This window comes from Protobothrops mucrosquamatus, unplaced genomic scaffold, assembly GCF_001527695.2.
Source record: "Protobothrops mucrosquamatus isolate PMUCROS unplaced genomic scaffold, P.Mucros_1.0 scaffold1399, whole genome shotgun sequence".
Taxonomy (NCBI): Eukaryota; Metazoa; Chordata; class Lepidosauria; order Squamata; family Viperidae; genus Protobothrops; species Protobothrops mucrosquamatus.
The window spans coordinates 277,418-287,539 of record NW_015387584.1 but is presented as its reverse complement, the minus strand read 5'-3'; positions in this window follow the sequence as shown (position 1 = coordinate 287,539).

Sequence of the window (10,122 nt, the reverse complement as noted above, 5' to 3'; positions counted from 1 at the left end):
GGCCAATGCATTCTCCTGAAAGGGCCTTTTTTTCGGAAATATGGCAAATAATGGTCATGTGACCACAGCATGCTGCAACTATTTATAAATGCAAGCTGGTTGTTGGAATGGAATCATGTGACTGCAGGAGAGGGCAGAATGACGTGTTATGATGGCTGAAAGTGCTTTATGGGCCGTAAAGCATCCCTTCCGAGGCCATTGTAACTTTGGTTATAAATCAAGGACTAACTGTAGACATCACCAGAGATAGCAAACTATTATTTTAATCATAATCAAATAAACCAATTATGTATTTTTTTCTTCTTTCTGCCAGCAATCTTTAATTCCTACAAAGTTCTAACATCTGCTTTCTCGTAGTCTCTCAAAATTATTGTCATCTTTATCAATGTCCTTTTTGTAGTTCCAGTGAAGTAGCTCCAGTAAATTCCTTATCATCCAATCTATCTATCTATCTATCTATCTATCTATCTATCTATCTATCTATCTATCTATCTATCTATCTATCTATCTATCTATCTATCTATCTACCTACCTACCTACCTACCTACCTACCTACCTACCTATCTATCTATCTATCATTTACATATTACTCATGAGATAGAATGTTGATTACATGTTACGCTCTAGTGAATTTTTGGAAAAATTTCAAATACTCCAGTTCAATGTGACTTGGAGGGGAAAGTAATTCATTTGGTGACATGGATGGATAGAAATAAGATGAGAAAGTATAGAAAAGGTGATTCAACCACTCAGAGACCAAGAATATATAAAAATAGTGACTAGTAGTGAATATCTGCCTAGAAAGTTTCTTTCTGTTTCAAATATACAGTTTAAGCTACATATCATAGAGATGTAAATAGGAATTTAAGAATACAAATAATTCTAAGAAGAAAAGAAAAAAGAAAAGTAGAACAATGTTAAGAAAAAAACCCAGTGTGAGTCCTGTAAATGTATTATGCAATAATTTCCCAGCTGAATGAATGGAAAGTGAATATACTAGAAAAAGATGAAGAAGCTGCTTAGAACACAGTGGACATAATTATGTTGCAAAATACAATGGAAGGATGTGAACTTAATGTTAATGGGAAATATGATGAAGAATGCTTTGTGGAATGATGTAGTAAAGGAAGGAGCAGGTAAGAAACTATGCAGGCAAGACAATAACAGCTATAAATATGAGGATGAGAAAAAGCTACTGTAATGTGCATACAGAGGAAAAAATAGTTGCAAAGCATTTAGTGTTACACCTACTCCCATGTTCAGCTTATGATCACTCACTCTCACACTCATAGCCCTGGTCAACAGCCACACTCAAATCATTTTCAATTGAACATGGAGGCACAACTGGTTCTTTGGAATACGGGGAGACTCAGTGAATCTAAAGTAATAGCAAAAGTTTACTTGTTACAAGATACATTCACACACACACACACACACACACACACACAACCCCATACACACAGACCAAGTTTTTCTAAACTAGGCTGGCAAGCATTAGCCAGAGGGGCACAAGCTGCCAAGTCTGGATCCTAGCACAATTCATAGAGTGGGTGGGCTTCAGGACCCCTTTTATCCCCCCAAAAGTCCTTACTTTGTTGATTGTAAAGACTGCCTTGTTGATTTTCAAGTCTTGATCTGTCTTTGGGAGCTTCCATGTTCTCAGGCTCAACTTCTTTTGTCTGATTCATGTGACATTTTTTTTCTTTCATCTCCTCAAGAACTTGGCTCTTTCTTAAATTACCTCCCTAAAGGGACTTCTAGATAAGATTCAGATAAGTTTCCTGGCTTTTGTCCATCCTGCTTATGTGCCTGCTTCATCTTCGGTATGGTAGCCTTGTCTCACAATAGTCAAAAAAGAATAAGGAGTAGTTCAGAATAAAATATACTGACAAAATACAAAATGATTTGATTGAATAAAATGTTTTGAAAATGGTTGAAAAAATAAATAAAAAAACAACTTTCAGAGAGTGAATGGAATTAAGAATGAAATGTTTTGGGATAAACTGAAGCAAAAGAATGCTAAAGTTCCATAGGAGAATGAAAATAGTATGTTGAAGAAGTAAAAATGAAACAAAAGCTATATATGTAAACATCCAATTGATTAAAAACTGGATGAAAACAAAGATGTACAGTACATTCTGTGACAATGTTGAAAGATAGTACATGGCATATCAACTGAAGAAAGTTGATAAATGAATATGTTTCTCTTATGTGACTTTTTAACATGTGTGAAAATTGTATGCATGCCTGCACAATGCCCTTATACAAAAGGAAAGGTCAAAACAATGGAGCTGGGGAGGTGTTTGGCATAAGTCTAACTGAAAAGGTCTCAGAGGCAGCAACCAACATCTGGGAAGGTGAATCTTAATGATGAGCAGAGAATATGTGGATCAGAAATTTGCTATTCAGCAGGTAATTGAATGCTGTATGAGTACAAGAAAGAAATACATTGTCTGCTTATGGATTTATAGCAAGGGAATAAGGTTGAAATTATAAAATGTTTTGGAAACTATGGACTGAATTTTAAATAAGTGAAGAATAAGTAAGATAACAAAAAATAATTTGTCAGTCATTGTACAGTAAAAAACTAGACATTACAGTGATTAAAGTAAACTGAGCACAAAGGAAAATATAAAAGAAACTAGGAGAAAAAACTCATTTCAGTGAAACATTACTTCAATCCTTACGTTTGTCCTTAAATGTAGAAGCAAATTGTTTCATCTTACTTTAAAATATAAAGTCATTGCAAACAATGATAAAGACTACGTATTTTGAATCCATTCATTAATAGCAGAATAAATTTCCTTCCATAGAATTATTTTCTTTGTCAAACCCCAGACTGGATTAGCTGAAGCTCACAATAAAATGTAAAAATCCATTTTTAGGAGCATAATTCCACACCACATTTAAACTTTTAATTATTATATATTTTCCCATCTGTCTCATGTTTTTTATTTACATTGTTTTTACATTTTTTAAAATTTAGATTCTCTGATTTTCCAAAAGTGGATATTCCCATTCTCCATTTCAATTTGTATGAAATGTGCAGATTGGTGATTGAAAGTGATAATTGATAATGGAATTCAAGTAGGTGGAGAAAAATGCAATATTTAGCAAATGGCTCACCGTTGGGCAGGGGTGAGGTAAGAATGTGTGATGTTCTCTTGGATGTTTAAGATAAGAATAGAATAACAATAGAAAAGAGCTGGAAGGGACCTTGGAGGTCTTCTAGTCCAACCCTCTGCTCAAGCAGGAGAACCTATATCTCTTCTTAAAAACCTCCAGTGATGGAGCGCCCACGATTCCTGAAGGCAAGCTGTTCCACTGGTTAATTGTCCTCACTGTTAGGAAGTTTCTCCTTAATTCCAGGTTGCTTCTCTCTTTGGTCAGTTTCTAATCATTGTTTCTTATCTTGCCTTCTGGTGCTTTGGAGAATAGTTTGACCTCCTCTTCTTTGTGGCATCCCCTCAGATACTGGAATACTGCTATCATGTTGCCCCTGTTTCTTCTTTTCTTTAGACTAGCCAAACCCAAGTCCTGCAGCCATTCTTCATATGTTTTAGTCTCCAGGCCTTTGATCATTTTAGTTGCTCTTCTCTGAACTTTTTCCAAGGTCTCAACATCTTTTCTGTAGTATGGTGACCAAAATTGGTTGCAGTATTGCAGGTGCGGTCTTACTAGGATTTTATAAAGCGGTACTAATACTTTGTGTGATCTTGATTCTATGCCTCTGTTTATACAACCCAGGACTGTATTAGCTTTTTTGGCTGCTGCTGCACACTGCTGGCTCATGGTCAAGTGATTGTCCACTAGGACTCCAAGGTCCCTCTCACAGCTACTGTTTTTGAGCCAGGTCTCGCCTATTCTGTACTTAAACCTTTGGTTTTTCCTGCCTAAATGTAAAACTTTGCTTTTATCCACATTAAAACTCATTTTGTTGGATAAGGCCAATTGTTCAAGTTTGTCAGGATCTTTTTTGACCCTGAGCTTGTCTTCTGGGGTGTTGGCTATTCCTGCCAGTTTGGTGTCATCTGCAAATTTGATGACTTCTCCTTCTATTCCCTCATCTAAGTCATTAATGAAGATATTTAAGAGTACTGGGCCTAAGATGGAACCTTGTGGTACTCCACTGCTTACTTCTCTCTATGTGGATGTAGTACCATTTATTTATGGACAAATGCATAAGGAATGTGTGTGATGACTGCAAGTGTATGTGTGTTGGGAATGTAAATATACACATACAGATAGTATGTTTAATGACCATTTGAAGTTACAAGGCCCTGAAAAAAGTGACTTATGACCGTTTATCACATCACCATTGTAGCATCCCTATGTCACATGATCAAAATTTGGATTCTTGCCAATTGGCATGTATTTAGGATGGTTGCAATGTTCTGGGATCATGTGATCACTTTTAGAGACCTTCTGACAAGCAAAGTCAATGGGGAAATCAGATTCACTTAACAACCCTGTTACTAACTAACTTAACAACTGAAGTGATTCACTTAACAATTGTGGCAAAAACAGTCGTAAAATGAAGCAAACTGCACTTAAAAACTGTCTTGCTTAGCAATAGAAATTATGGGCTCAATTGTGGTTGTAAGTCAGGGACTACAAATAATTTTATGTTCCTGACTGAAATCCTAAATGGTTTGCAGTTAATTTTACACAGATGTATGATACAGTGAGAAGTATAGATCCGAAAATTAGTATATCAAATAACAACATAATTGGGTTTGTCAAGAAAATACAAGGACCAATTGCAAAATATAGATAATTCCTGAAAAGCTAGATCAAGTAGCTTGATCAAGCGCACAGGAATCTGTGCGCTTCGGCAAAACATTTCACTATGGAGAGAGGAAGAATTGATAAGATCTACTGTATAATACAACGAGGCTCATAGCTAGCCTAAAAGCATGGGAAGAGTAGAAGCCAAAGAAAGAGGGAGGTGAGCCTCGATCTCTGTGTTAACTAGTCTACCAACAAGTTTTAAATCAATGTTGTAAACCTTAATTAAAAATGCATTTTGCAGCTATATTTATTTATTCTCCTCAAGAACTGCAGTTGCATTGAATTATCTTGTATCAGTTAATAAAAAAGGGAAAATATACCAAACACAAAATCAATATACAGCTTTAATATTCAGTTCACATAACGATTAGTTGGTTCTCTAATTAACTGAGATATAATATAGTGGCTATCAGGTTTTTCAAAAAAAACTATGTCTCTGTTTGTTAAATGAAATGCCTTTTAAGAGTCACCAGAGTTGAAAACATATTAATTCATTGACTGATTATGTGTTTTGATTCTCAATATCTTGATATAGGTAGACCTTCTTTAGCCCTTTTGTCCCCAACCAAGCCCTTTGTTTTTCATGGGTGCACCCATCACCACTTATAATCAAGACCATCCACCTTGCTGCTTGTCATCCTTTTCAATTTTCTTCCATCTTTCCCAGCATTTTATAAACTTCTCAAGAAAGCTGTGTCTTCATGTAATATATGCAAAATATGATCATTTAAGTCTGGTCAGTAGGACCTTCAGTAAGAACTTTAAATTTTATTGATGTGTGATCCGTGGTGGTACAGTAGTTAGAATGCAGTATTGTAGGCTAACTCTTCCAATTGGCAGGAGTTCGATCCTGACCAGCTTCAGGTTGACTCAGCCTTCCATCCTTCCGAGGTTGGTAAAATGAGGGCCCAGATTGTTAGGGGAAATATACTGACTCTGTAAACCGCCCAGAGAATGCTGTAAAACTGTATAAGTCTAAGTGATACTGCTATCCATTTGTTAGTTTGTTTTAAATTATCATCTATTATTTACTGTCAGGAGTCTTCTCCAACACCAAAGTTCAAAAGTGCCAATATTCTTTTTATTCTGCTTCTTCAAGCTCCAACTTTTATAACCATAGAATGTCAAAGGGAAATCCAATGCCTAATGTTTTTTATCTTTGTTAATACAGATATATCACAATAATTGAATAACTGTTCCGATGCTGTCATTGTTTTTCTGCTAAGAGCTACTGTGGCATATTTCTTGACTGCTGGTTCTTTAATATTGATAGTTGTTCCTAAAAAGCAGCAGCTATCTACCACTTCAGAACCTTCACTGTCAACGCTAAAGCTAGCTGTTGTACCTGCTGACATTAATTTGATTTTCTTTATATTTAATTTTAATCCAATTTTTTTTCTACCGTATTACCTGACTTTCATTACTACAGCCGGCAGGATATTTGCATTTCCAGCTATCAGAATAATGTCAACAGCAGGTTAATGATATTTCTTTCTCCAATTTTAAACCATGTCCACCTTCTTTTAATCCAACTTCCCTCAATAACTATTTAGCATATTGTTTGAATGAATAAGGAAAGCGTATACAGCCTTGTCTCACTTCTTTACCTGTTTTGCCATGTTTTGTCTGAAGTATGGTTTCCTGTCTTATGTATAGGTTTCTCATGAGGACTGGAAAGTGTTCTGGGATATCCATCTTTCTAAGGACATTCTGCGGCTTGATACAGCCTAGTATACAATCAAAGGTCTCTCTATAATCAATGAAGTACATTTTGATTTCTTTTTGGTATTCTTTGGCTTTTTCAATTATCCAGTGTGCATTAGCAATAATGTCCCTTATTCCTCAACTTTCCTAAAGCGTGATGGATGATTCTGAACATTATTTTGGTAGCATGTGAAAATAAACATAGAATACAACTGTTTGCACATTCTGTTAAGTCTCTTTTCTGATACTGATATGTAGATTGACTTCTTCCAGTCTGTTGTCCATTGTGTTGTTTCCCCAGATTTACTGGCATAGCTTGATTAGCACCTTTACAGGTTTTTCTTCTGTTCCTTGCCATATTTCTATAGATATTCCATTAATTTCTGTAGCCTTTTAACTTGGTAATGACTGGAGTGCTGATCCAACTTCAGCTCCAAGTCCTGAAACATCTTATACAGGGGTCTTCAAACTTGGCCCTTTTGTGATTTGTGGACTTTAACTCCCAGAATTCCTCAGCCAGCATGCCTGGCTGAGGAATTCTGGGAGTTGAAGTCCACAAGTCATAAAAGGGCCAAGTTTGAAGGCCCCTGATCTTATAAGTAAAAAATATTTTCTAAGGTATCATGAATGTTGACATCTCTGCCGTTCAGAATTTCAATATATCCCTTCCATCTTTATTTGATCTTTTTTTGAAACTGTTATTAATTATTGTCCTTTGTCTATCAGTTCAGGGTTTGAACTTTCTGCATTTGGAGATCTTTTGGAAGACTTTTCTTCTTTCTTTGTATTCGTTTCCATCTTTGATGTCTTTACAAAGCTCGTTTAATTCTGCTTCTAAGAACTCTTTGATATTCTTTGCTAAGATCCTTCCAGACTCCAATATCTTTCTTCTTGGCTTTGGCTTTTCTTTGTGTATTTTTACCTTTGGGTTCTAATATCTCCTTTGTTTTCCTCTGCTTTTTGATGCTTGCTGGTTTCATTTGAAACCTCTATCCAAGATAGCCTGTCTTTAATAAGAAATTTAGCCAAGTGATGTTGTGCCCTCAGATGTCCTAATCTTTTATTCTGGTCAGTTAAAATTTCATAGAGCATGGATTGAGTGACACACACAACAAACAACAGCAAAACAATAACAAGTAAAACTGTATCAGTGGAAGTGGATGGTTCCTCTTTTCCATTAAAAAATCAAAATTAAATTAAAATTCACCCATCTCCTTGCCTCCAAGATACACTGACTTTTATTATGAAAGTGCTGTTAGAGTATCTTGTAGCTTCTTTTGCCTTCCCCCACTCAACAGAGAACAAAATAAATAAAAATCCCAGAAATGTGCAAGGAATTAATTTATATTTTAAAAAAATATTTCTGGTGCTGCCTTAATTCTTGATTCCTTTTTCTGGCTCCCAATCTAGAAAAAATGAAAATGAAAATCTGAATCCTCATTTAGGATCCCTCTTACACAATTAATTTACACTCAGTTGCTTCTGCCTTAACCCATCCTTGTTCTTCTCCCTCCCTCTCATTACAGGCTAGAGAATAAAGGTAAAATCACTACTTTTAAATCTGTTAAAATCACTACTATTTCAGTAAGGCAGAGCCCAGCAGCATGAGAAATATCAGTTTCCCTAACATAAAAATCCATTATAAAATAAACATGAACGCTAAATACATGTTTCTGTGGTTGGATATATTCTCTGAGTTTGTAATGTCCTATTTTGTAGTCATTAAGTGTATTTTATTCCAAAAGTACTGTCCTACATTTCAAGATAGTAGGCAATGAACTGTCACCTCAGCCAGACAATGTAGACAATGAACAATATAAGGTATAAATTCAATACTTTTTTATTTATTTAATTAATTTGTTTGCCCATCTTATTGTAAGGCAACTCTGGGCGGCTTAAAATATTCAAATATGCTCTTCCAACTTGTAGAGATAATAAAAAAAATAGGCATTGGCCAGTTGAAGTACTAGTACTCTTCTTTTTATTAACCACCTTCTACTTTGTTGTAACAAGGCAAAGGCATTTGACTAAATTAAACTTAATGAGGCATTTATAAAGGCAGCCATTGCTAGAGGCAGTTAAGTGACAAACTGGAAGATGTATAAATTCAAGCTGGGTATTAACTACAGTGCCTCCACACTTTGGGTGATGAGTAATTAATACATAATCAAGAGTGACATTTGGGGGATAGGAATGAAGCCCTGGGGAGGTAATGTAAGACAGCTGTGTGGTTACAGCAACAATGGACATATGGGAGGGGGTAAGATATAGATGCAGATGATTTTCCATTTTGTGGTACAGCACATAGTGGGAGCCGGTAAACATAATTATAAGGTTTCATATCTACCAAATTTCTGCTTTGATCAGTAAGGCTGATTTAGCCACAGATACATACTTGTCTAGGCAGGTTGCTTTCTCTCTCTGCTTCTTTCTACTATTGCTATTAGACTTTTCAGAGTCAAACAGATTGGAAAATCAGGCATGATGCTTGATAGTTGATTGACTCTATCTTCCTGCAGACAATCAACCATTCAATTTTTAAATGTTCTGCTTACAGGTGAATCAATGGTTCTATTTCTTATATCCAAAGTGAGGAAAATATATCAGATTCAAATATTAGACCTAATCGTATCTGCTGGAAATAATTTCCTTTGCTGCTGAAAGTTTGACAAAGTTGATTTCTAGATCTTTGTCACTGTGCAGCAATATGTCCATCTTTCAGAATAATCAAATTGATCCCCAAATGCCACAATTAACACTTTTCTCATGGTGCCATTTCCTTCTGATGTAATTCCTAAGCTTTTGAGATGAGTTGTCATCAAATTTCAACTTTTCCCCCTTAATCCCCCCCCCCCCGTGATCTACTAATTGAATAATGGCACTGATTCTTAATTTCTCATTTTAAACAAGGTTGTATGCTGAAAGTTTTAAAACAGGAGGAAACTGCCCAGACCTTAGAGTTCTTAAAAAAAAAGCCATTTGAGATGTGTTGCTTTGAAATTACAACCAATTCTTTAAAACAAGAGGAGAAAGAGAGAGGCCTAAAGCAAAGCTTGAGCAAATTTTGAGAGACATTTGCTGTTCATACATCTGACTTTAATCTTGGCAGGTACTTTCTGAACTAATTTAAATAAGAAAGATGAAGTGGGTGGGGGAAACCATCTGACATGGAAGCTGCATTCCAAATCATCACTTGGCGAAGGTTGCTCTTTGTTCTGCTGAGTTATGTCCAAACAGCTTGATGCTGAAACTGGGATGTATCCCTATTGGTACAAAATCTATACTCCTGCTAGCCTAGAACCAAATTAATGATAATTTGGCAAGGAAATCATCCTATGCTAATTTAGAGCCACCCATGTGCCAATATTGTACCCAGATCTGTTTCATGAGGGCAGAAGTCAAGCATGTTTACAAAACAGTACAGATCGGACAATATCAGTTACCTGTTGCAGTGTGATTCAAGATACACTGGACATGCACTACTTTAGGCTGCATTAGCTAAATTCTATGCTCTCCAGATATGGCAGACAATAGCTTTCAAAACTCCCAGGCCACAAACCCATTGGTCAAACTGGGAGGACAATTTCTGAGTGTAATGTATATAGAGTTCTGAGTTCAATGCATATA